This window comes from Triplophysa rosa, linkage group LG5 (genome assembly GCF_024868665.1).
Source record: "Triplophysa rosa linkage group LG5, Trosa_1v2, whole genome shotgun sequence".
Taxonomy (NCBI): Eukaryota; Metazoa; Chordata; class Actinopteri; order Cypriniformes; family Nemacheilidae; genus Triplophysa; species Triplophysa rosa.
In genome coordinates this window covers 12,416,754-12,441,538 of record NC_079894.1, presented here as the reverse complement: position 1 = coordinate 12,441,538, position 24,785 = coordinate 12,416,754, and the positions used below count along the sequence as shown (strand labels likewise).

The window sequence follows — 24,785 nt, the reverse complement described above, 5'->3', positions numbered from 1 at the left end:
CACCTTGGTGAATACATTCTCTCAAAGCTGGTTAAAGAGAAGAGATCTGGCGTTAGCACAAGCAGAACTTCAAATCCCTCAGCATAGCCTCATACTGGTGAGTTATGAAATGTAAACTATTCTGTATAAGCTATTACACTGTTAAATTAATAATGCACTAAAATGTCTAAGTACAGTAAACATAAATATAATTTAAATTATATCAAAATTACTAAAAACGAGCTGGACATAGTATAATGCGTCATAACCTTGTTCTTTACAACGTAGAAGCAATAAATAGGAATATAGCAATGAAATAATATGGATCAATAAAAATGTAAACAAAATTCGATTAATCAACTCATGCCTGCTGCTGGATTAAATGCATTTTTCGTTAAATATATTATAATCAAAGGAAAATGATTTAAAATTATTAAAAGTTAAGCTAACATTTAGGTTAATTTCAGCTCAATGTCCGGAATGATTTAAATTTATTTTTGTTACATAAAAATATACTGAAACGAATAATAATTGAAAATGTAGCCTAAAGTCAATTTTGGGAGTTCAGCGATTTTTTTGTTCAGTGATTTAACGGCCAATACTCTGTTTAGGATTGCGCTACGAGATGGGGCTCCAAACAAAAAATGGTGGAAAGAATTTTGGAGCAAGTCCCTGCTATCAGAAGAGTTTTAGATGACCGGCGACACCACCATCTAAATCCAAGCTGGCAAGATATTGCTGTGCTCGAATCCGTGAATGCAGCACTGAAACCCGCCGCTGAGTTTACAGATCTGCTGTCTGGCGAGAGCTATGTGACCATGTCATCAGTCAAACCCGTGCTGAAACTCCTTACAGAGGACATCATTAAACCATCAAACGAGGATACCACACTGACATCGGATATAAAGCAAAAAATGTGCAGTGTTCTCCTGGAGAAATACGAACTAGCTGCCTTGCAAATTGGCAAAGGCCTGTTTTTTTAGACCCTAGATATAGGGGGATCATATTTTTGACACTGAGGTGCCACCTGCAGCAAAGAAAAAGACTCTTGGAGACCTGCTGAATTCACGGACAACCTCCGCGTCAGCGTCCGTACCTAGAAGAGTTTGCGCAGATAACGAGCTCGCGTGCCATTTACAAGAAGAGCCAATAGACTCTAACGCAAATCCACTCTCCTGGTGGCGCGAAAACCTTTTTTCCTGCTTTCCTTCTTTCCAAAGTCGCTCGCAAGTACATGTGTATTTGTGCGACCAGCACACCATCAGAAAGAGTTTTCAGTGCCGCCGGAAACATTGTTACGCCTATGCGTTCGTCTCTGACACCACATAAGGTTAAAATGTTAGTTTCTCTAGCACGAAACAAGGACATGATAAGCCAGGTTTAAATCACATTCCTTAACGCTCAAGTGAGCTTTTTTATTTATTATTTTATTTATTTTTTCCTGTACTGTATTTTCATTTACACTGTTCATCATCACTCATGTGATACTGGAGTTCTTTCGTTTTTCAGATTGAAGGCATGTTCTTATTGCTGTGTTCGGCATTTTGCATTGGACAAGAAACATTTTATAACCCCTTTCTCTGTCATTTAAAAAGTTAATTCTCACGTGACATAATAGCCTATTTATTTCCATTTTATATTTTTTTGCTGTATTTTGACTTAAACAGTTTTTTATTTGATAGGCTAATTTAGTTTTTCAGATTCAAGGCATGGTCCATTGTGTTCTGCATTTAACAATAAACAAAACATTTTAAGGCCAGTCTCTCTGTCATTTAAAAACAAAAAATATATACTACATAATAAATCTTTAAATGCACCAAAATTATATGTCAGGTAATTTGCAAAAAAAAGGTAGGTGGGGCGGTACTACCGCCAACCGCGCTATTGACCCAGCCATAATTACCGCAAGGGAAATTTCCCAACCGCGACAGCCCTACACATCATGCTTGAATGCAAAGCACGGTCCTACTATATTGTAACTATCATGACAGGCAAGCATTAAGTTTTACATTATTACTTGTTAGAAATTCAACAAGCGATACTTATTTAGAAATGTTTTGTACCTTAAAAAATGACAACAAACTGTGTTCAAGAAACAAATACAGACAGGTTTGTTTAGCAATCATTAAACCCACAGAAACAGACCCATTAAACTGATACATGTGACCAGACACAGACACAAGGAAATAATACATGATCTTAAAGGGGTGATATGGCACGAATACGTATTTTTCTGTGTCTTTGGTGTGTTATAAGTTGCCCATGCCATGTATTAGACACGTAAAATTGCCAAAATTAAAGTGTCGGAATAAAAGATGCATTCTATCTAAAAGCAAATGCTCACCCAGACCTGCCTGAAACGCCTTGTGTAACCACACCCCCACAAATCTACATCATTTCGTGGTATGACTTGACTAAGGGCGTTTTTACACCTGTGTATCGATTGCTTTGTTCCGAAACCGGGGGTTAAATCGCTACAATATTTAAATTTATTTTAGTTCGGTTCGCATTCACAAGGCAATATTTCCAAACGGACCAAACTTTGTTAATAAAAGTCACGTGCGAGTAAACTCTCATTCGATTGGTCAGAGTGCATCTGTTTATTTTCCGGCGGTAACGCGGGTGATAATGAGCGTCAGCTGCGCGTTGTCTCGCGTCTCTCACGGCGGAGCTCGGGAAGCATAAATGGAGGAGAAGGACGAGAGAGAACCAGGCCTGGATTTTATGTTATGTTTTATTGTGTTTGTGTGGCCGGCAGTCGACTGTGAGGGAGCTGTCAGCACTTTACTTTCGTTTTGTTGTTTGTTTATTTTATTAAAAGTTTGGTTTAACGTTCGCCGGTTCCCGCCTCATTCCTTCCTTACTTTGAACATTGTTACAGGGAGCCATTAGCAAAACAATCCCTTTTGCGTCACGCAACTTTACATAATTACTCATCATACATTGTGATACAGTCTGGTTCGTTGGTCCGTTGGGTCGGATGGCTTTCACACATCTACAGAACCGCTCCAGAGTTCGTTTGCAATCGGGTCGAGACCACCTTGTTCAGGCGGTCTCGGAGCGATTGTTTTAGGGCGGATCCTAGCGCGATTGCCGTGTTCACATATGCCTAAACGAATCGAACCAAGAGAGAAAACGCACCAGGTTTCGAAACAAACCCTTATGTGTGAAAACGCCCCAAGACTGCCCAAATGTATACGCAAGTAAGGTGGGCGTTAGGGCTGGGCGATATATATCGCGATGCAGGCTAATTATACATGTCTAAACCGATACTGAAATCGATTCAATGTTTTATGCACAGCTCTTCCGTGAACTACGGCTGTTTGATCAGTAGGAAGTACTGCTCGTCTGCTCGATCTAAAATCACTAGGAGATTGAGTAGTTTATAACATGTATTTGAAAAAGCAACACTCGTCTATAGGGATGTAACGATTCAATCAGCTCACGATGCGATGCACGATTCTGATCTCACGGTGCGATTTATTCACGATTTACTCACGATTTATTTTTAAAAAATGAGTTGAAACAAATTAGAAATGAACAACTTCCCTTGCATTATTTCTTAAATGCTTCACGTTTCTTTGCATAATAAAATAATGTTTTATTTCAAATAACAAAACTAAACTGCGATTTTATAACAAATTAATGATAGAAAAAGTCTCTTTAATATAAACAAACTAATACTGTCTGTGCTTTTCTTGGATTTTTTTGCATTTAAGAAATATCAGCATCCACGTTTAGGTTTGCAGTGAAAATAGCGGCCCCTGCTGTTCAAAAAATGTATTGCGATTCAGTTCAAGCCTCAACCGAATTGAATCGTCACTCATTATAACCGATTTTCAACCGGCTCACGGTGAATCGTTACATCCCTACTCGTCTATCATCATTACTAGAGATGGGACGTTTGACACTAAGGCTTCGAAGCCTGTTTTACTCTATTGAAGAAGACTGGTTCGAAACTGTATCGAGGCTTGTATCAAATGTATGTGATCACGTGACCGATGACGTTTGAGGCTTCATACGTCACAATTAAACACCTGAAGCAATGTGACTGATTCAAATCTTTGCCGTGCCTTCATTCATTATAAGGAGACGCAAAATGCTCTTAATGCAAATCAGAAAATCTAAATCCAGGGATGTCCTTATAATCAGTTCCACCATAAGAGGTATCCACTGAATTGCATATTGCAACATATTTTAAACATTTTACTAGTAAAGTGACATTTCAAAACGTTGTAACGCTTTCATGTGTGGACAATGATTCTCAGACTGAAGATACAGCTGGTATTGCTGAGTATTGCTTTTGTGTTGAACTGGAATCAACAAGATGTGAATCATTAGAAAGTGGCTTCTATAATTGCAGCTGACCACTAGATGTCACTGGTAGGTTCGGTCTTTGAGGCTTTGACGCTTTGAATCATTTTTGGTACAATCAGGAAAAAGCCTCAAAAGCTTCACAAGGCTTCATCTGCCCATCTCTAATCATTACTATAAATCAACTTTATTATCATAAAAAAACCTGAAAAGGTTTGAAGAACAGCGACAGAATATGACCACAGGCATTTCCTGGAACTAATTGCTCTTCTTCAGTTTCACATATTCGGAGCTTCTGCGCAAGAGCACCCTCTGGCTTTCGGATGAGGCGGCATTTAACCGTAAGTCATTGAGAAACTGAGAGCATAAGAATCGAGGCCGGCTGTGCATGAAAGCTTTGGTTAAAACGTGGGGCAATTCCAACCATTACAACTTCGCAAGGACAGTCTGGCGATTCAGATTCGCAGCCTGTAAGTATATTTTCATTGTAAAAGACTTTGTTATGGACTAATGTGAGTTGAGTTTGTCATTTGTTTGTGATCTGCAAACGCAGACATGCGCGCAACGCGAAAAAAGACAACATAAGTCCTAATAATCAGTAATTATGTTCCAACTAGAGGCAACAAATGTCTGTTTATAATGGGGTTTATTGTCTTTGTTGAGTCGTGACAAGACATGGTGTAACACTGGTTGATCACTAACGGCAAATCTTTATAATGTCGTATATAAATGGTAAAACAGTTAGGTATAGTTTTGAATTATTTAACATAATATAGTTTTAAAAACCTTACCAATCCTTTACATCCTGCTCAAGTTGCGCTGGCAAAGTTGATGTATCGGCTTGATCATCTTCATTTTCCGGATCAGATTCGCGCTCGAATTGATATAAGGAAGTACCGATGACATTTTATCACCTGTCAGTACAATTGCTTGGGAACCTGATGTTCCGAATATGGTAAGAGGCGTTACATTTCCATCACACGCTTGCCGTATTCAACCAATCACTACGCACTGATTAAGCGGCCAATCATAGCACACCTCGCTTTTCAAGGCAATGAGCTTTGTGAAAAATCCGCGCGTTTCAGAGAGGCGGGGCAAAGAGGAGATACAAACATGCACGGTATGTGGAAAATACAGTGTTTTTTACCTTAAATAGTGTACACACATTGCATCACATCTTAAATAAACGATAATATTCGTTTTAGCCCCGTCATATCACCCGTTTAAGAGCTAAATTTAATAAGAAAACCCGCAAGACACTAAACACTGATCAAGTCAAACTCAAAGAGCCAAATAATGTTAAAAATAAAAGTTAACGTCAAGTTAGTACAATACCAAGTTTGCGAAATAAATACATGACTTAAATAACCCCAAATGTAGACGTTTTGTTTTTTAAGACTGAGACATCGAAAGTGTGTTGAAATCAACGAGCTGCTCCTACAGACGTGTCACACCGCAGCCATGATTCACTGCCGCTGGCTAACAGCGCTAGCCTCCATATGGCACTGACACGTTCAGCACAATAATGTCAGTATAACTACATGTTTCTTTCCCCTAAAACCGAGATTTCACCATGTCGACTAACAATAAGGGACAAGCCCCTTAGACAGGCATCTGTAGAAACTAAAAATCATGTCAGGCCTTCTGTGCATGTGAGGGAAAGCATCCAATTCAACGCACTAGCTTATTAGCAAACGTTACCCCTGCCAAATTAATGACACGGCGAAAGCCAATGGTCTGCGGGTCGACCTCTACCGTTTTTTTTTAGGGATTGCTTGTGTGCAACACTTTAGAAAAGTTGCCCTAGTCAGAAAATAAAAGACCACGTCACGCGACACACAAACTTATTCTAACGCCCGCGTGCTGTTATTCTGCTTATTACTGGCAGCTCGGACAAATGCTTAAAAAGTGCAAAAAACCAGCGATTCGCGGCCGATAGAGGTACGTTAAACCCTAACTGAACCAAAATTAAGACTCAAACTACCCTATTTTCTAAACTGTTCAAATTCCTTATAACTGAATCCCATTTTAACCAAGATCAATATGTTAACCTGGGAAAATAAGCGTTTAAGTACGAACATGGTATATAATTAACGTTAGAGGGATATTATGAGGAATTAAAGGAAAATAATGACAGGTACATTAAAATAAAAGTTCTAAATGAGAAATATAATAATATGTGAACATGCAGCGATATGAGACTCGTCATAAGAATTAATGTAGGCCCACTTGGCCCCTACCGATTATCGGTTTATAAAGCGGCTATCAAAGTTAGCATAGGGAATAGGATTACTTACCCGGCACCGCAGACAAGTAAGAAAACTTGAGGGCAGAACTCCGTCAATGCGTTTCTTAGAAGTTTGTTTTATTGTACTTGACTAACATAGGATGTCTCCGTTTCCACGGGGTTATTTGGACTGATCAAGTATGAAGTGTTGGCTAGCTCCTGACACTTTAGGTTTAAATCCCATGTAGCGTGCAAAGGCAAAAAAGTGACAGTATGGGGTTGAAAAATAATAAATACAGTTTTCAGAGGTTATTACTGACAAAGTTGATGCCCCCAGAACAAGCCTCTTGACTGGAGGTCCATGATTAAGGCGCGGATGGTGACGGATTGCCGGTAAATTGATCACACTTCTCCTAATAAACGCGTTTAGAACAGAGCCATGGTGCTTCGGCGTCTCTCCCCTTGAGCCCGCAGAACCGGACGGAGTGCTCGGTTAACCGCCTGAGTACTTCCGGGTTAAGCAGCGCACTGTGGGGTCATTCTCCAAGGGTAGAAGTAGAGCACATATAATAAAAGTCTCATGTCTTCGTTAAATGCTGATGGGTCATAAAAAAACAGAAAATTCTAATTCGCTAAAATAAATAATTTAATTGTATAATATTTTAAATAGTAATTTTAAATGTGTATTTTTGTACTAGTAAGTGTTTTACACAAAATTCTCATTAATACACAAATAACCATATTTTAATGTTGATTTAAACATCTTTCATTATTTTTTAATGTAATAGAGAAAAAATTGCTGCATTATAGTGATACAAATTTACTGTGAATTTTATTTGAAAACAAATGGAAGTAAAACATCTCAAAACATAAAAATAATGTCACAACACTGAACATAATAGACGTGAAAGAGTCTTTGCGTTCCTTTTATTTCTTCCTTTTTAATTGTTTTCTTATTTTATTTATTTTATTTTGATTATGGGGTAAATGTAATGAACATGTTTGTAGGATTTACATATCCAGCATATAGCAAGCTTGGTAAATTTAGAAGGTAAGTTATTGTGAATAAACCTCAAAGTAGATGGCATGGTCCTCTTTTGAAAGATGAAAGTGAAAAAAAAAAGTGTGAAAGTGATGTGATGTGAGGCCAAGTATGGTGTTCCATACTCGGAATTTGTGCTCTGCATTTAACCCATTCAAGTGCACACAGCAGTGAGTAACACAAACACAGTGAACACACACCCAGAGCAGTGAGGGATTATAATAAAATAAATAACATGAAGCAATTTTTGTATTAACATGATCGTGTTTTACTTTTCTGATTTTTTTCAGCACAGTTGTGTGAAATCATTTAATAAAACATGCCCCTTTGTTTCATCTTTGAGTTTTGAAGTGACTGAGTGAAGAGTACATGATGAAATATGTATATTTTTTAATGATGTTAAAGAGGTGTCTAGTTTAATTTTGTAAACATTTGTCCTCAAGTATTTGCTTGAATCAAACGAATTGAATGATTTTTTCCAACAGCAAAGAAAAGTAATGGCAGGAATTAACACATTTGTCCCCAACAGAAAATAATACTGTAAATAATAAGACCTGTATGTATTTGTTTAAGGTGCATGTTCCGTTGTATTTGCACATTGCAATGAATGTAGTTTAAAATAAAAAAAGAACATGAGTAAATGAATCAGAGAATTTCCACAGACTGTGCATTGTTTTCTCATATGCATTGCCCTACTTACCCAGAAGATGGTGCAATAGGCCTATGCAATAAATTATACAATAAATTTTAGATATACCTAATGCTGTATTTGCAGATTGTTTGAAACTGATAGATGGAGTGGTCCCAGTGCTAAAAGATGCCGGACATGAACTGCACACAGTAAGTCAAACTAGGTCATATGTCTGTGTTTTGTTGGCAATCGGCGTGTACATGCATAATGTTAAAAAACACGAAGGGATTAATGTGATGATGTGTTGCTTGCTCGTGCTGTAGTTCCGTCCCACTCTCCCCACTAGTCCCACCTCTAGCGGCTCGTGTTTATACGGAAATACTCGTACAGCTGTATCTCTCTTTTATAAATGTGATCAAACTAAATACTCTTCGAAGATACGACGTATGCAATACTACTGTACAGGTACTCAAGATTAATATGAAACCGATCTTTAAAAACTGAAATTTAGTGGTCCTTGGATGTAGTTTAGGCAGGGGGTAATATGTCGGACAAAGCTCCAGCCTTTAAGAGACTCATTCTTCTACTACATGGTTATTTAAAGTGCATGCCTGCACCAACTCTGTAAAGAAAATCAGTAACACTTTACGTTAAGGTTCCCTTCATAAAGCATTTATAAATGTTCTCATGAATGATTAATAAGTCATTTATAAATGCATTATAAAGCAGTTATAACGGCATAAATAAAAAGGGGGATTTTAACGAAATAACTGCGTGAGCCATTTTTAACTCACACACAGTAAAATCGCCAGTGTTAAAAAGGTCAAATTAACACTCACAGTGTATATATAATCCACACTCTCAAAGTAATTTCTAAAATCGAAAGCAGATTCATTGTTATCTTGTGTAAACTGAACTATTTAAATAGAAACAACCTTATGCTACGGTTTGGTCGGGTCATCACCTGGCACGGGGATTGTTTTGTTTTTTGTCGAGCACATGGCTGTCACCGAGCTTCGGCCGGCCTCGTGCTTGTGTCTGCGTCATTTGCCCCACCCTCGTGTTTTCGTATGACTTCTCTTGCACTGGTGTTTTTCCACTCCGTGCTCACACGCCTGTTGGCTCTTCACTCGTTAGACTTCATCGTTCCCTTAATTACTCCACACCTGATTATGATCACCTCGTTACGTTCTCTTTATAATTCCCTCTGTGTTTGTTATCCAGTGTCTGTTCGTTGTGGATTTTTCTGCCCCAGACTGCCCCAGGTGTAGCTGCGGCTCGCCTGCTGATGTTAAGTTTTTTGGTTTAGTTTTCTTGTCTCAAGTATCTCAGTCTTAGTCTTGTCTAGTCGTGTCTTGTATCCAGTCTTTTTGCCTACCTTCCTTGTTCTCCACGCTCCTTCTTTTGGTCTGCCTCTTTCAGCAGCTTGCTTTGGTGCTCCGGTCAGTGATCACCAGTGGCGGACATCTTCTCTGGGAGGGATTCCCTTGCAACTTCTCCTGGCGCAGCATTTTCCCCAACCTGCCAGCGCGGTCTCGAGTCGGGTGAGGTCGCCAGGCGCTTCAGCCCATCTCTCAGCACCGGCGATCTATCCTCGACTCACCGTGCTGATATCTACCAACTCAGGAGTGGACTGCTTGTGACCTGTTTGTTCATTTTGCATTTTGTTTGTGTCTAATAAAGACTGCTTTCTCCCGCACTTGGGTTCTCTGTGGTTCTGTCATGACAGAACGAACAGACCAATTACACGACCCAGCGGGACAGGATCCTATGCGGGTTGCGCTGCAACAACAGGGCGTCCTGCTAGGTCAGCAGGCGACCCGTCTGTCCGCCGCCACCCAGGGAGTTGACGTCTTGCAGGCACAGGTGGCCGCTTTACAGCATCAGCTCGCCGAGCTCGTTCGAGGGGCTGGCCGTGCCGGGAACCCTCATCCATCCCCACCTCGCGGAGCCACGCACGAGTAGGAACCGCACGCCAACAGCCCTCCGTTGTATGATGGGGATCCTAACTCCTGTCGGGCGTTTCTGTCACAGTGTTCCTTGGTGTTCGCCCTCCAACCACGCAGGTATGCCACGAGGAGTCTCGGATTGCCTACATATTAACTCTTCTCACAGGACGGGCCCGCCAGTGGTGTATCGCTGTCTGGGAGGCTCAGGATCCTTGTTGCCGTTCCTTTCGCGAGTTCCGCTCGGAGATGACCAGCCTCTTCGACAGGTCCGCACGGGGTGATGAGGCAGCCGCTCAGCTCTCTCGGATGACTCAAGGGCGCAGCTCCATCACTGACTTTGCCATCCGGTTCAAGACCCTGGCTGCCGCGTGTGACTGGAACGCTGGGGCGCTGCGCGCACGGTTCCTCGACGGTCTTAGTCCGGCTATTGCTGATGAGATCGCGGCACTCGATCCACCCCGGGATCTGGAGGAGCTCATTAACCTGTGCTTGCGGATTGAGAGTCGCATCAATGCCCGTCGCCGGCGCAACACCTCCCCGCCTGCCTGGCGTCGTCGGGATCCTAATCGGGAGAACGGACGTGAATCTGACCGGAGCGCCGCTGCTGCACTCCAATCACCACCGGAACCCGAGCCAATGCAGATCGGACACTCACATCTAACCTCTACCCAGAAGCAGCAACGTCTCTCCGAAGGACTTTGTTTCTATTGTGGGAAGGCGGGTCATCAGGTGGTCCAGTGTCCGGTAAAAGCCAGCGCCCACCCGTAGAACGGAGAGTCCGGGTGGGCGCCATCGCAAGAACCTCTTCGACTCAACGCACCACATTGCCGTTTCGCCTCACTTTCGAGGGACGCACCCATGCCGGGAGAGCCCTCATCGATTCCGGAGCAGAGGGGAACTTTCTGGATCGAGCCACAGCCCGAGCGTGGAGAGTTCCTATGATCCCCTTGCATCCACACCTCTCCGCTGTGACGCTGACGGGGCTGCCACTTTCTTCTGTCACTCACACCACTCCTTATGTAAGTCTTTTCCTTTCGGGTAATCATTGTGAGAAGATTAGGTTGTACATCCTCGATTCCTCCACCTCCCCTCTGGTTTTAGGGCATCCGTGGTTGTCACAACATAATCCTCACATTGATTGGGTTAACACATCTATTTTGTCCTGGAGCCCTGCTTGTCATGTGTCTTGTCTTGGTCCTGCTCCTTCGCATGTGTCTTTGTCTCCTGTGTTTCAGGTGGATGTCGCCGACCTGACCGGAGTTCCCGGGGAATACCACGATCTACGTGCCGTGTTCAGCAGGTCCCGTGCCACGTCTCTACCTCCGCATCGGCCCTATGACTGCGCCATAGATCTCCTCCCGGGCACTTCTCCGCCTAGGGGTCGGTTATTTTCCCTATCAGGTCCTAAAAGAGAGACCATGGAAAGGTACATTCGTGAATCATTGAACTCTGGACTCATCTGCCCTTCCTCCTCGCCGGCCGGCGCGGGTTTCTTCTTCGTACAGAAGAAGGACGGCTCCCTGCGTCCCTGTATCGACTATCGAGGTTTGAACGAAATTACGGTAAAGAATAAGTACCCTTTACCTTTAATGTCGTCTGCCTTTGAATTATTACAGGGAGCTCGGGTCTTTACTAAGCTAGACCTCCGCAACGCCTACCACCTAGTGCGCATTCGTGAAGGGGATGAGTGGAAGACGGCCTTTAATACACCATCGGGACATTACGAGTACTTGGTTCTTCCCTTTGGGCTGACCAATGCTCCTGCCGTCTTCCAGGGCCTCATTAACGTCGTGCTGGGCGACATGATCAATCGCTTTGTTTTTGTGTACCTGGATGACATTCTGATTTTTTCCCAATCTCTCCAGGAACACACCCGACATGTCAGAGGGGTCCTCCAACGCCTGTTGGAGAATCAAATGTTTGTCAAGGCGGAGAAGTGCGAATTCCACTCCGATACGGTTTCATTCCTTGGTCACGTAATCTCACCCCGAGGCATTGAACCGGACGACGCAAAGATCAAGGCTGTCGCCATGTGGGGCACACCCGACTCTCGTAAAGCACTGCAGCGGTTCCTGGGATTCGCCAACTTTTACAGGCGATTCATCCGGGGCTTTGGCCAAGTGGCCGCACCGCTCACTGCGCTGACCTCCACCAAGATCCCGTTCTCCTGGAACGCCCTTGCCCAGGTAGCCTTTGATAAACTCAAGTCCCGATTTGTCTCTGCACCTGTGCTCTGTCTTCCAGATCCCGATCGGCAGTTTATTGTCGAGGTCGACGCGTCTGATGTCGGTGTAGGAGCAGTCTTGTCCCAGCGTGCCGAGCATGATGGGAAGGTGCATCCCTGCGCCTACTTCTCCCATCGCCTCAGTCCTGCAGAACGGAACTATGATATCGGTAACAGAGAGCTGCTGGCGGTACGTCTGGCCTTGGGGGAATGGCGCCATTGGCTGGAAGGTACGACGCAGCCCTTCTTGGTCTGGACGGACCATAAGAATCTCGAGTATGTCCGTTCAGCCAAGCGGTTGAGCGCGCGGCAAGCCCGCTGGGCACTGTTCTTTGGCCGGTTTAATTTCACCCTGTCGTACCGGCCTGGGTCTAAGAACGTCAAGCCTGACGCCCTCTCTCGCCTGTTCGAGGACTCAGATCGGGTGAGTTCCGTCGACCCCATCCTCCCCGAGGAGAGGGTCGTCGGGTCCCTGGCCTGGGAAATCGAGAGGCGGGTAGAGGAGGCCGGTCGCAGGGTGCAAATGCCAGGGAAGTGTCCGGCGGGTCGTCTGTTTGTTCCCGTTTCACTGCATTCGGAGGTCCTCCAGTGGTGTCATTCATCCAGACTGGTCGGCCATCCAGGAATCAAGGGAACCCTGGCTTCCGTGAGTCAGCGGTTTTGGTGGCCATCGGCCTCCAACGATGTCAGACAGTTTGTGTTGGCTTGCCCTGTCTGTGCGCAAAGCAAGACCGCCCGTCATCCTCCCGCAGGTCTGCTCCGTCCCCACCTCTTCCCGGCCTTGGTCCCACATCGCCCTGGATTTTGTGACTGGCCTTCCCCTGTCGAGTGGACACACCGTAATTCTCACAGTGGTGGACCGCTTCTCCAAGGTGGCCCATTTCATCCCTCTTCCCAAGCTCCCGTCCGCCCGAGAGATGTCCCAACTGATGGTGGACCACGTCTTCCGCCTACATGGCATTCCGGTGGACGTCGTGTCCGATAGGGGTCCTCAGTTCATCTCACGGTTCTGGAAGGAATTCTGTCGTCAGATCGGGGCCTCAGCGAGTCTGTCGTCAGGTTATCACCCTCAGACCAATGGGCAATGTGAGCGAGCCAACCAGGAGCTGGGGCGTAGGCTCCGCTGTCTGACATCTAGTAATCCCGGTTCCTGGAGCCAACAGCTCTCTTGGGTGGAATACGCTCACAACTCCCTCCCCGTCTCAGCCACAGGTATGTCCCCGTTTGAGTGTTCTCTCGGATACCAACCTCCTCTGTTTCCTTCCCAGGAACTCGACGCTGCGGTTCCCTCAGCTCTGGCCTTTGTCCGGCGATGCCACCGAGTCTGGACGAAGGCCAGAGAGGTTTTGGCCCGAACCACGCTGAGAACCAAGGCAGCGGCGGATCGCCACCGGATTTCTCCTCCCGCCTACGTGTGTGGTCAACGGGTATGGCTCTCCACCAAGGACCTGCCTCTCCGGGTGCCTTCTCGTAAGCTGGCACCCAGGTTCATTGGGCCATTCCGGATCACCAAGGTGGTTAATCCAGTGGCCGTACGTCTCAAGCTTCCTCCCAACCTTGGTCGAGTCCACCCTGTATTCCATGTATCCAGGGTTAAACCGGTAGTCACCTCTCCTCTTAATCCAGCCAGTTCTCGGCCCACCCCCCCTCCCCCGCGGCTGGTGGATGGTGTTCCAGTCTATACTGTAAGAAGACTTCTGGACATCCGCCGCCGCGGCCGGGGCGTTCAGTATTTGGTGGACTGGGAGGGCTATGGCGCAGAAGAAAGGTCGTGGATTCCCTCGCGGGACGTGTTGGACCGGTCGCTGATCGTGGACTTCCACCGGAGACGAGGTGAGCCCTCCCCTTAAGCGCCTAGGGGCGCTGGTGGGGGGGGGTACTGTTACGGTTTGGTCGGGTCATCACCTGGCACGGGGATTGTTTTGTTTTTTGTCGAGCACATGGCTGTCACCGAGCTTCGGCCGGCCTCGTGCTTGTGTCTGCGTCATTTGCCCCACCCTCGTGTTTTCGTATGACTTCTCTTGCACTGGTGTTTTTCCACTCCGTGCTCACACGCCTGTTGGCTCTTCACTCGTTAGACTTCATCGTTCCCTTAATTACTCCACACCTGATTATGATCACCTCGTTACGTTCTCTTTATAATTCCCTCTGTGTTTGTTATCCAGTGTCTGTTCGTTGTGGATTTTTCTGCCCCAGACTGCCCCAGGTGTAGCTGCGGCTCGCCTGCTGATGTTAAGTTTTTTGGTTTAGTTTTCTTGTCTCAAGTATCTCAGTCTTAGTCTTGTCTAGTCGTGTCTTGTATCCAGTCTTTTTGCCTACCTTCCTTGTTCTCCACGCTCCTTCTTTTGGTCTGCCTCTTTCAGCAGCTTGCTTTGGTGCTCCGGTCAGTGATCACCAGTGGCGGACATCTTCTCTGGGAGGGATTCCCTTGCAACTTCTCCTGGCGCAGCATTTTCCCCAACCTGCCAGCGCGGTCTCGAGTCGGGTGAGGTCGCCAGGCGCTTCTGCCCATCTCTCAGCACCGGCGATCTATCCTCGACTCACCGTGCTGATATCTACCAACTCAGGAGTGGACTGCTTGTGACCTGTTTGTTCATTTTGCATTTTGTTTGTGTCTAATAAAGACTGCTTTCTCCCGCACTTGGGTTTTCTGTGGTTCTGTCATGACACCTTATTGTCACAGCAATATTATGTTAAGACATTACATTAGCACTATTATGTTATTGTTGCACACAGGCTAAATACTTTTCTGTGTATTCTTTTTGTTTTTAATATAGATTGCTTGATTATTTTAAGGGATTTGCAGTATCAAACATTTTCATTTTACTGTGAGATGGACAATTAAACATTTATTTGAACCTTAGTATTTATTAAGGCTTCAATGAGATGACTGACCCTGGTTAATGGCACAAAGACTATTCTAGTGGCGGTAGGGGTTGTCTCTTACTTATTCGGTTCCCCTTTGGTGGAATGAACTGAACTGCAGCATCCTTCACAAGTTTAAAAAAACAGCTCAAAACATACCTGTTCTGCATTTATTTGACAAACCAATAACTGTATGTCTGTCTGTCAAAAAAAAAAGTTAATTCTCTCCTTTGCTTACTCCAGCTTTAATCCTCCTAGTAGCATGGCGTCGTAAACTAACGGTATACTGTTTAGCGTGTTGACAAAATGTTTATTATACTCTCCTACTTGTAAGTCGCTTTGGATAAAAGCGTCTACCAAATGAATAAATGTTATTGTCTCTGGATGCGAAAGAAATTAGTGCAGATTTTATGCATTCTGTTGTAAAATCAGGCAGTTTTATTAAGTGTCATTCTTCCGCTTCTCTGTGTGTTGCAGAACACACCGCTATTTTATCATTCTGAGCTTCGTTGTCTTTCTCGTGGATCAGCATTGTCGCGGCTGTTACACGAAATTTAACACAAGTTTTTTTCTGCTGAGCATCATATAAGGAGAGCAACATGATGCAACAAGTCCGCGTTATTTTCGGGGCAACTTGTTTGACGAGCACCATCTACGGTGCGCGTTTCATTGATTTTAAACACGTACGATAGTTCTGTCAGAGTTTACAATGCAGAAGCGGTGTGCTGTCATTTGGCCGTCAAATTAGCGCTTAACAAATTTGAACAGATCAGAAACATATGAAAATGCACTTAATTTGCACGCAACTCCTTTCATGCGTACTTTTATCGGAAAGGAGACAGAGAATGCACTGATTCTAACCCTACCGGTTTTTATGATGCAGATGTAACGTTTCTTCCATTGCTTGCTTCCTCTGCCTGAATGGTTAAAATTGCAATGCGCGGGGAGATTCAATGAGTCCGCGCGCTTAAAGAGAACATTGGTTGTAATATTTCTGTACCCATGCTTTACATTTTTAACAAAAAGTTGCCTGTGAGTAAACAGTAATTAGCGGACCCCCCTATGCAGAGGCGGATTAACCATATGGGCAATTGGGCGAGTGTACTTATGTACTTATCGCAGTACTTATGTGATCGTTTAGTAAGAAGAATATACACATGTGCTTAAAAAGAGCGTTTGAATAGCTGTATAGCAGTTAAAATAGTAACAATAACGTTTCATGTTATTTTTATGAATAACCTTGCTATACATTGTAATCTGGTGAATGCCACTTTGGTGAATTAAAGTACCAATGTCCTGAAAATCTGTACATTGTTCCATTGTCCCCCTAATGTGAATACATACATGCAAACTATAGTGTGTGTGTGTCCCTGTACCCCCACTTTGTGGCACGCACAACATTTACACCTGTTAAAAAAATGTTCGTGATTTTTTTCACTACATCAAAACCTGAAACGTAACATTACAACAGAAAGCAGGTGCCCCTTAACTACATTAGGCCTAATTGTTAAAAATACTTAATGGAAAAAGAGTTGTTTTTTGTGTTCTATTCTACAAAAGTGTCATGTTAATGTGTAATTCTTGTAAAATAGTATATTGTAAATTGCTGAGTTTCATTCTTATAAAATCTTTTAATATATAAACGAGTGATAATTAATGAGTGGATTCTTGCGTGTGGGTAGGTGGGTTGATGGGGGGCACCTCTGGGGCTGTTGCCCAGGGGCACCATGAGGTCTTAATACGCCTCTGCCCCTATGGGCCGCGTACCCCCGGTTGAAGACCCCTGCTGTAGGGTGTTATGTTGGTTTTTCTTATTATTGTATATTTCATATCTCATGTCACTTTTCAAACCATGTTGCTTACCTGATCCGAATGTCTTAAGGTGCCCTCCAGAATGCTACCTTGGTAGCTACTTGCTACCAAGATAAATTCATCAAACTTTTGAACACTTTTTAACACTAAATGCACAAAGGTTGTTGTAAACTGACGGTGTCTCTGCCGGCCTTTCAGCTGGCGTTACAAGCCGGCCTCGCAGCCGGAGTTCCAGCCGATGTCACAGCCAGCTCCTCAGCCGGCATTTCAGCCGGTGTTCTGCCAATTTACGCATCCCTATCAAATTTACACCGGCGCCTTTGCAGGCATTACAGTTGGCAGTTTCCCCCTTTGCCATGGGACACATGATTCCCCCACCTATTGCCCCAGGGACCACTCCTGTCAAGGCCACTCATTCCCCATGTTCTCGAGCACCCCCTAGGACTAAGACTGCTTCCACTTGTCCTAGCTCCTCTGTACTTCCGCCCATGAACTCATGTTCCCCCTCTCGGGAAGTCTTTGCTTTTTGATGTTTATACTATCTCAGTTTCGTTATCCCCATTATGGGTGTTTTTGTTATTATATTAATAAAAGTCTTTGTGTCTGCAAACGCTGCCTGCAATTAGGTTCTCTCTACGTCAACCATGACAGTGAATACATTATAAAATTGACCAGAAACTAAAACCATTTGCAGAATCATATACCAGGTAAATTCTTCTCAGTCTTGTAACTGCTATAAATTATGTAAGGAATAATTGACGACGGGCCGTTCAATTATTCGAAAGTTAATACGTTGTGGTCGTTACAACTCAGGGCTGCGTTCAGCCCCGACAAAACGTTGCAAAACGTTTTTTAAACGGAAACGGTGGTGCGGTTGAACACCCTGTTGTAATGACGTAAGAGTTGAACTATGGAAGTTGAGAAGGCCATTCTTTGTGTTCTTTTTGAAGAATTTTCGGAGACTGATGAAATCGAAATAAATACGTGTTTAATACTGCAAAATACATCTCTTCTAACATCTTCAATTGTTCCGTATAAACGACTTTACTTGGATCCATTGTGAGAGCTGTCTCTTTAATACCGCGTGGGTTATATACATGTTGCTGCTGATTGGACCGACATTCTTGACACGCCCACCAAACAAGAGAAAACGCATCTCAAACCCTGTTGCACACCGTTGCAAACCGTTTCCAGGAAACGTGTCGTTCAACCCGGAAACCGTAGCAAAACGTTGCGCACCGGTTTGAGCTTGAACATGCCCCTGGTGTGCATTAACTTTCGAATAATTGAACGGACCGGAGTCAATTATTCTGCTTATACCACGGTTACCACACCACATGACATTGTTCAAATATTTCATTTAAGCGTTTGTCATGTTATCGTCTATCAGGTCTATCAAAATATATTTGTTATCAGTTACAAGCAGCTTGAAGAAGAAAACGAACCAGTAGGGTATCAGTGTTTATTAATGCATTTTGTTTTTCTATCAAAATTTTTATTTATTTGATTTCAGTATATGTATTTCTTGTTTTTGAAACGCTTTGTTTATTGAAATGAAACTGCACAAGTTTCCATTAACAGTAAAGTTTGACATTCAAGAGTATGGTGCTGTGTGAGTTGGTGTCCTGTGTAGGCTACACTATAACCCAGTGGTTCTCAACTCTGGCCCGCAACATCCATTTTCCAGCTGAGTTTAGCCCCAGCGCTGATGAAACACACCTGAACAAGCTAATCAGCGTCTTTAGGAACAGATGCATTCAACTAATGCGAACTCGGCACTCGGCTAAACTTTTACCCTGAGAAGTAAAAACCTCACTAGTAACACTGCCCCCCGGGGGACTGTAACTCAACTGACGCCAGTGTCAACTTAAAGTATGTTTATGCATTAACACATAATCATCAGCAAGCCCTGCAGCCTCAGTTGCTGTCTGCGCTTTTTGCTCACTGATATAAACTGCAACACGATTTGGAACCTAATTTTTTAATTGTTACAGTACAATTAAGTTGCATGTAACAAGGTCAATGTCAGTAGTCAGGAATGAAGAGTACGAAGGTGGCTAGACTACTGGTCTTTATTTAACACAAAATAGTCACCTAAAGGGGTGGTGCAATGGTGTGTCATGCATTCTGACTTCTTTACAATGTTAAACGTGCTGTCTTCTCATGTTTAACATGGTCAACTTGTCAAAAAACGAGTTGGGCGTATTACGTAGTATTTCTGTGCTCGATACACTCCCCCAGCGATCGTACTGGTTTCGGAAAGTTGTTTTCGAACATATAAAACTGTTTCGTAACAATTTTTCTTAGTCCCTTATTGGACAATTCTCCCGGAAAAGCACGCGGCAGCAAGGAGAGCAGGAGAAGGAGCATGCGCAGACGTCACTTTCACTTGTGTGCAGGAGAGAGCGAGAGAGCATACGTTCACGAAGTTCAGGTGTTTGTTTGTTCACTGCATTTGGGTGATGAATGTTATATAAACGGTGGATATAACGCTGGATTTGGAGATCGTTTGAAACTGATATATGGAGCCGTCCCAGCACTAAAAGATGCCGGACATGAACCGCATGTGGTGAGTGAAACTGATGTCTGTGTTTTGTTGGCAATGGGTGCACACGTGCTTTAGTTCATCCTACCCCTCCCCCCCGTGGATCTTTAGTTTGATATACTGTGATTTTTTAGGAATTAAAGGTGTGCTGAACTGGCCGTTTTTATTATTGTATACTGTTGTCTGAGTTAAACTTATGACGTTTGCATGGTTTTTACATTTGAAAACATCAAAATCAGTAAGTAATAGGCTATTTTCTACCCTGGTTTTGAGGCCATCCGGAGAAAAGCTCGGTTTTTAAGGGCGGGCCGCATTGAAGACTTGGAAATAAATGCCCACTGCTATGATTGGATAGCAGTTTGCGTAGTAAACTTAAGTTGGAGCCTTCTGTGAATTTGGTTAGACACGTAACAGACTTATTTCCTGGATGTGATGGCAAGTGTTACATCCCAAGAAAGCTTTGCGTATAGTTTGTATAGCCTATATGTCACGGACTGGCGTGGAAGAGAACCCAGATGCAGGCAACGGCAATGACGGGGTTAACGAAATAATACTTTATTTAAACAAAACACTGCACAAACAAAACACCCACGATGGGGATGACAAAACTAAGAATACAAACAAAAGACTTCCCACGTGGGGGCAAAACGTAAAACAAGAATAGCAAAACAAAACTAAAAACACGACCAAACGTCTAAACACACAGCAGGGTAACTAAGGCAAAAAACACAAAACTCACAGTTCAGGGACAGGGCAAGAAACAGGCTTACGGGCAACAACATGCGAACATGAACAAGGTACACGTACACCTACATACACAATGCAAGAGCACAGGACAATGAAACAAGAGGGCATTAAATAGGGCAAGACAAACGAGGGGTAATGACACAGGGCAGGTGAGAAACATTAGACACGGCAGGGAAGCAATACATGAAACAAGAGGGGCGGGACCAATGACAAGACACGAGAAAACACATGAGCTGTCAAAACAAACAACTCATGGCTTTCTCACATAGAACCTAAGGGCTCCGCCCCGATCCTGCCACATGACTAGAAATACAGAACCAAGAATGCAGGACCGTGACACTATAGTTGTATGGTGTTTAATGATATATGACCGTACCTGTCAGCTTTTGAGACTCGTGATCGCGAACCGGACAGGAGATCACTGCGATCACGGGTCTCAAATGTTACGAGAGTTTCCATGATAAATGAACAAACGGGAGACTCCCGGGCCAAAACGACAGTGTTGGCAGATACGGATATGACCCAGCACACAAAATAATAACAAAACACTTCAACACAGCCTCCATTATTTGCAAACGGTGGATAAAACCTTGAAAAATGATATATGAGCCCGCCAAATCACAGACATGGCCGATTCGCACGGGACTAATATCACAGACAACCTCTGCAATTATTACAAATAAAGAACTAGATGTCCCCAGGTAATACTAATCACGTGCGAATAGGACTATCAGGGCATACCAAGCGATCTCTAACAAAGCAATAGTGACGCATAGTACAAAAATGTTGTACTCACATAAAATTGCTGCGCCATTTCTATTGGATCCAATATTGACGTTACATCACTGCTTTTTTATTTTAGTCTCTCCACAAATCCAGCGTCGATCTGTGGCTTGTTCACAAAGGAATCCGCGGTAATGTTTTACCCACGTGAGCTGGAACGTCTTTAAAAGTAAACTTCAACCACGCATTACTAATGTCGGAATCCGAAGGATGGTTAAGCAACGACTGTGTTCTTTCACAACCAGGAACTGACTGCAAAATATTGTGCGATCTTTAACTACATATTTATTGCTTGCTCGCTCTATTTGGTCCACACAACTTGCGTTACTTCAGTACTGTCATGCGTGAACCAGTGTGCGGGGCTAGAGAAGTAGTCGTTGATATTTTTCTGTGGAGGCGGTGTTCAACCTATAGATAGGTGCATTCCAGGACCTGGCGTTGCTGGGCCTGGTGTCAACAGTTGTGATTTCAGTAACAAGGGCGTTTTCAGTTCTGACACTTACAGGATGTTCACTTGAATATGATTCCCTCTTATATAACAAAAGCTCGGGTTAAAATTGAGGTCTTAATTCATTGCCCCTTTAACATATTCACAATCTGCTAACACACAAAGACATCAAGAATCTGCATATGAAACTCAACAATGGTGACCATCAACAAAAGAAAGCTTCATGCTGCAATGCATGCTGGCTATCTACATTGTACAAAACTCATTCATGACTCCCAGCATGCATTGCAGTTGATCTGTTTATCTGAATTATTTTGATGATTGTCACCATTGTTGAGGGTTGTATGATTACAGTAGTGTTGATTTCAGTGTGTGTGTCAGTGAAATATGTTTGTTTATTTTCCCTCAATACTTCTGCATTGACTACCACTCAGACCAGTCATCAATTGATCAATAATGTTTAAAACTAATACATTTTATTACAGCATGACAATTTCCATGAGAACAACCTCAACTTTTGTACAAGCATCTCTGTCTTTCTCGGTGCACAAGTGTTTTTAAAAATTATATTACACGACCCAAACGAATTGATTTAACAAAAGTCAAGGATCAAGAGCCCAACTAAAGCAAACACTGATCACAATAATGGTGACTATTTTGGGTACAAAACAGATATTGATTTAAAGCAATTATCATTATTTTAATGTTTGCTATCTTACTGCATTCAAATCAATCAACTCAGTCTCATTTAATTTATTTCCATATGAAAACTGAAAGTTGTCTGATAAACTCCAGGTTTGAACCAGTTTTTACATTGTACAAAGGTCCCCTGTACGTCAACATCAGACGTTCAGAAAACATCATAAAGGGCCAATAAAGGGATGTCTTTTCAACATCGAAAGATGCAGAAAAGACGTCTTTTGGACATATCTTTGGTCAGGGGGAAGTCATAATTGTAATAAAATTACCTTAACAACACTTATGTTGTGTATGTGGTCTTTTTTACCCTCAACTAATAATATTTTTAAACTAATATCAGTCTAAGTCAATAAAACACATTGTACATGCCATGGTATATTTAATGCACTCTATGAGCTCGTGCCAGTTGTGCCATTATTGTTTCCAACAAACATTTAACATAGTCTTGAAGATTTCTATAGGTCTTGTCTCAGACCTCTTGTCCTAGGACTCGGACTCGACCCTCTCTGGACTCGGTCTTGACTTGAACTCAAACTACTCTGGACTCGGTCTTGACTCGAACTACTCTGGATTCAGTCTCGGAGCTCGTCTCGACTACAACACTGTGTTTGCAGTTAACCCACTCACTCACTGCTTGTCTCGCAACTCTCTCTCCCGCTGCAGACCTTGCTGAACCACGCCCCCCTCGCCACATACCCCCACTGCCCGACTCAGGCCGGGGAGCCGTCCGGCCTGCAGCCCCACCCATTTCTGGAGAGAAAGTCGGCCACAACCATCTGTGCACCCGGCCTGTGGACCACCTGGAACTTAAATGGCTGCAAAGCCAGATACCAACGAGTGATCCGCGTGTTGGGATCTTTCATGCGGTGGAGGCACTGCAGAGGGGCGTGGTCCAAACAGAGGGTGAATTCCCGTGGGACAGGACTGCACCCAACCCCTGGTCCGACGCGTCAGTCGCAACAGGAAGGGAAGAGAAACAGTGGGAGAAAGCCTGCTGACACAGCTCTGTCCACTGGACCGGATCTTGCGCCTCCTTTTAGTGAGATCAGTCAGCGGGCTGGTGAGCTCCGAATAATTAGGCACAAACCTTCTATAATATCCCGCCAGCCCCAGGAACGGTCTCACCTCCTTTTTGGTCTTAGGTCTCGGACACGTCGCAATGGCTGCCGTCTTTTCAATTTGGAGACGCAGCTGTCCATGACCCAAGTGGATGCCCAGATACCTGACCTGGGGCCAGAGCGAGCGATTGCGTTTTGGTATTCACTTCTGGCCCGAGATCTTCCTCTCCACTCACTACCATCGCCAGCATCACTGTGTCTGCCTCACTCCACTTTTTTCAGGAGATTGAGGTGGTAAATCTGACTTGCTCTGCTCCTATCTGTTCGTACTACTTCATAATCGAGATCTCTGACTCCGATAGTCCACTAGGACTAATGCAAACCAATGTGCTCTCGCTGATCGTTCGAATGGCCCGATGAGGTCCATACCAATTCGTTCGAAGGGGACCTGCACTAATGGAAGAGGGCGCAATGGCGCTTTTTGGGAGGCCGGTGGGTTTACCAGCTTACATTCGCGACAAGAGGCGCACCACCTGCGCACGTTCTCGTGAATGCCCGGCCAAAAGAATCGGGTCATTATACGATTAAGTGTAGTCGTTTGCCCTAAATGTCTGCCATGGGATTACAATGAGCCGCCTGGAACAGCATTTCCCGACAGCTCTGTGGCACTAACAACTGGGTTGTATCTTCCTTTGTTAGAGCATCTTGGGCTACTCGATACAACCGGTCTTTTACGATCGCAAAAGCGGCCGGTCAGGTTGGAGAGGCTGCCCGTCAATACAACGGACCTGCTCGAACGCATGTTTTAGCGACTCATCCTGCGTCTGTTCCAGGGGAAAGTCATCGCGCTCCGAGAGGATTAGCCTCTCGATCTCGCTCTGTTCTCCAGGTTCAGAACTCGGAGGCCCCGGTTTAGTCTCTCCCACCTGTAGGAGTGCCCCCTTTCCACGCTTTTTCTTACCCCAAGAGACATCCGCACATAGATGCCCCAATAATTCAGAAAAAGCCGGCCAATTAGTTCCAAAGATCAGCGGATGTCGGATGTGCGGATTAACCGCCACCTCTACTCTATGCTTTTGTCCCCTGAATTGTATTAGCGCGGACATTACAGGGTATTTCACCACGTCCCTGTGCACACACCGTACCTGAACCATGAGGCTTGTTTCCAATGCCAATGACTACGGTACCACACAAAACTTAACCAAATAGGGTGCGGCCCACTATCTCGATCCAAACTACCTATCTATACCAAACCCTTGTCTTCATGCGGTTACTGATGGTGGTTCCATTATGCCGAAGCCCGATGGCAAGGGAAAGCAACCAGAATCTGGCGACTTCCCTAAATCCATGGTAGTGCCCCCAAGACAACTGCACTCTCCACTTTCAACACAACACTACACAAACAAACAGGCAAAACCCATAGGGGTAACGCCACTTAAGACTGTCAGGGAAGGAACCATTT

General features: G+C 44.1%; 1 protein-coding gene and 1 long non-coding RNA gene across 17 annotated transcripts in view; one reads left to right on the top strand and one right to left on the bottom strand.

Moving 5' to 3' along the window:
• The window catches only part of eif4g1a (eukaryotic translation initiation factor 4 gamma, 1a), a 42,110-nt gene extending 35,098 nt beyond the window's left edge, over positions 1-7,012 (bottom strand). For all 16 annotated transcript variants that reach the window (XM_057333138.1, XM_057333140.1, XM_057333139.1 and 13 more), the window contains exon 1: positions 6,591-7,012. The gene's annotated coding sequence lies outside the window, so the exon portion shown is untranslated. The remainder of the gene's footprint in view (positions 1-6,590) is intronic.
• Positions 351-9,786, top strand: LOC130553905 (uncharacterized). Its single transcript, XR_008962923.1, has 3 exons — positions 351-5,413; positions 8,338-8,402; positions 9,619-9,786. It is a non-coding gene; the product is annotated as an uncharacterized LOC130553905 (long non-coding RNA).
• The last annotated feature ends 14,999 nt before the right edge of the window (positions 9,787-24,785 follow it).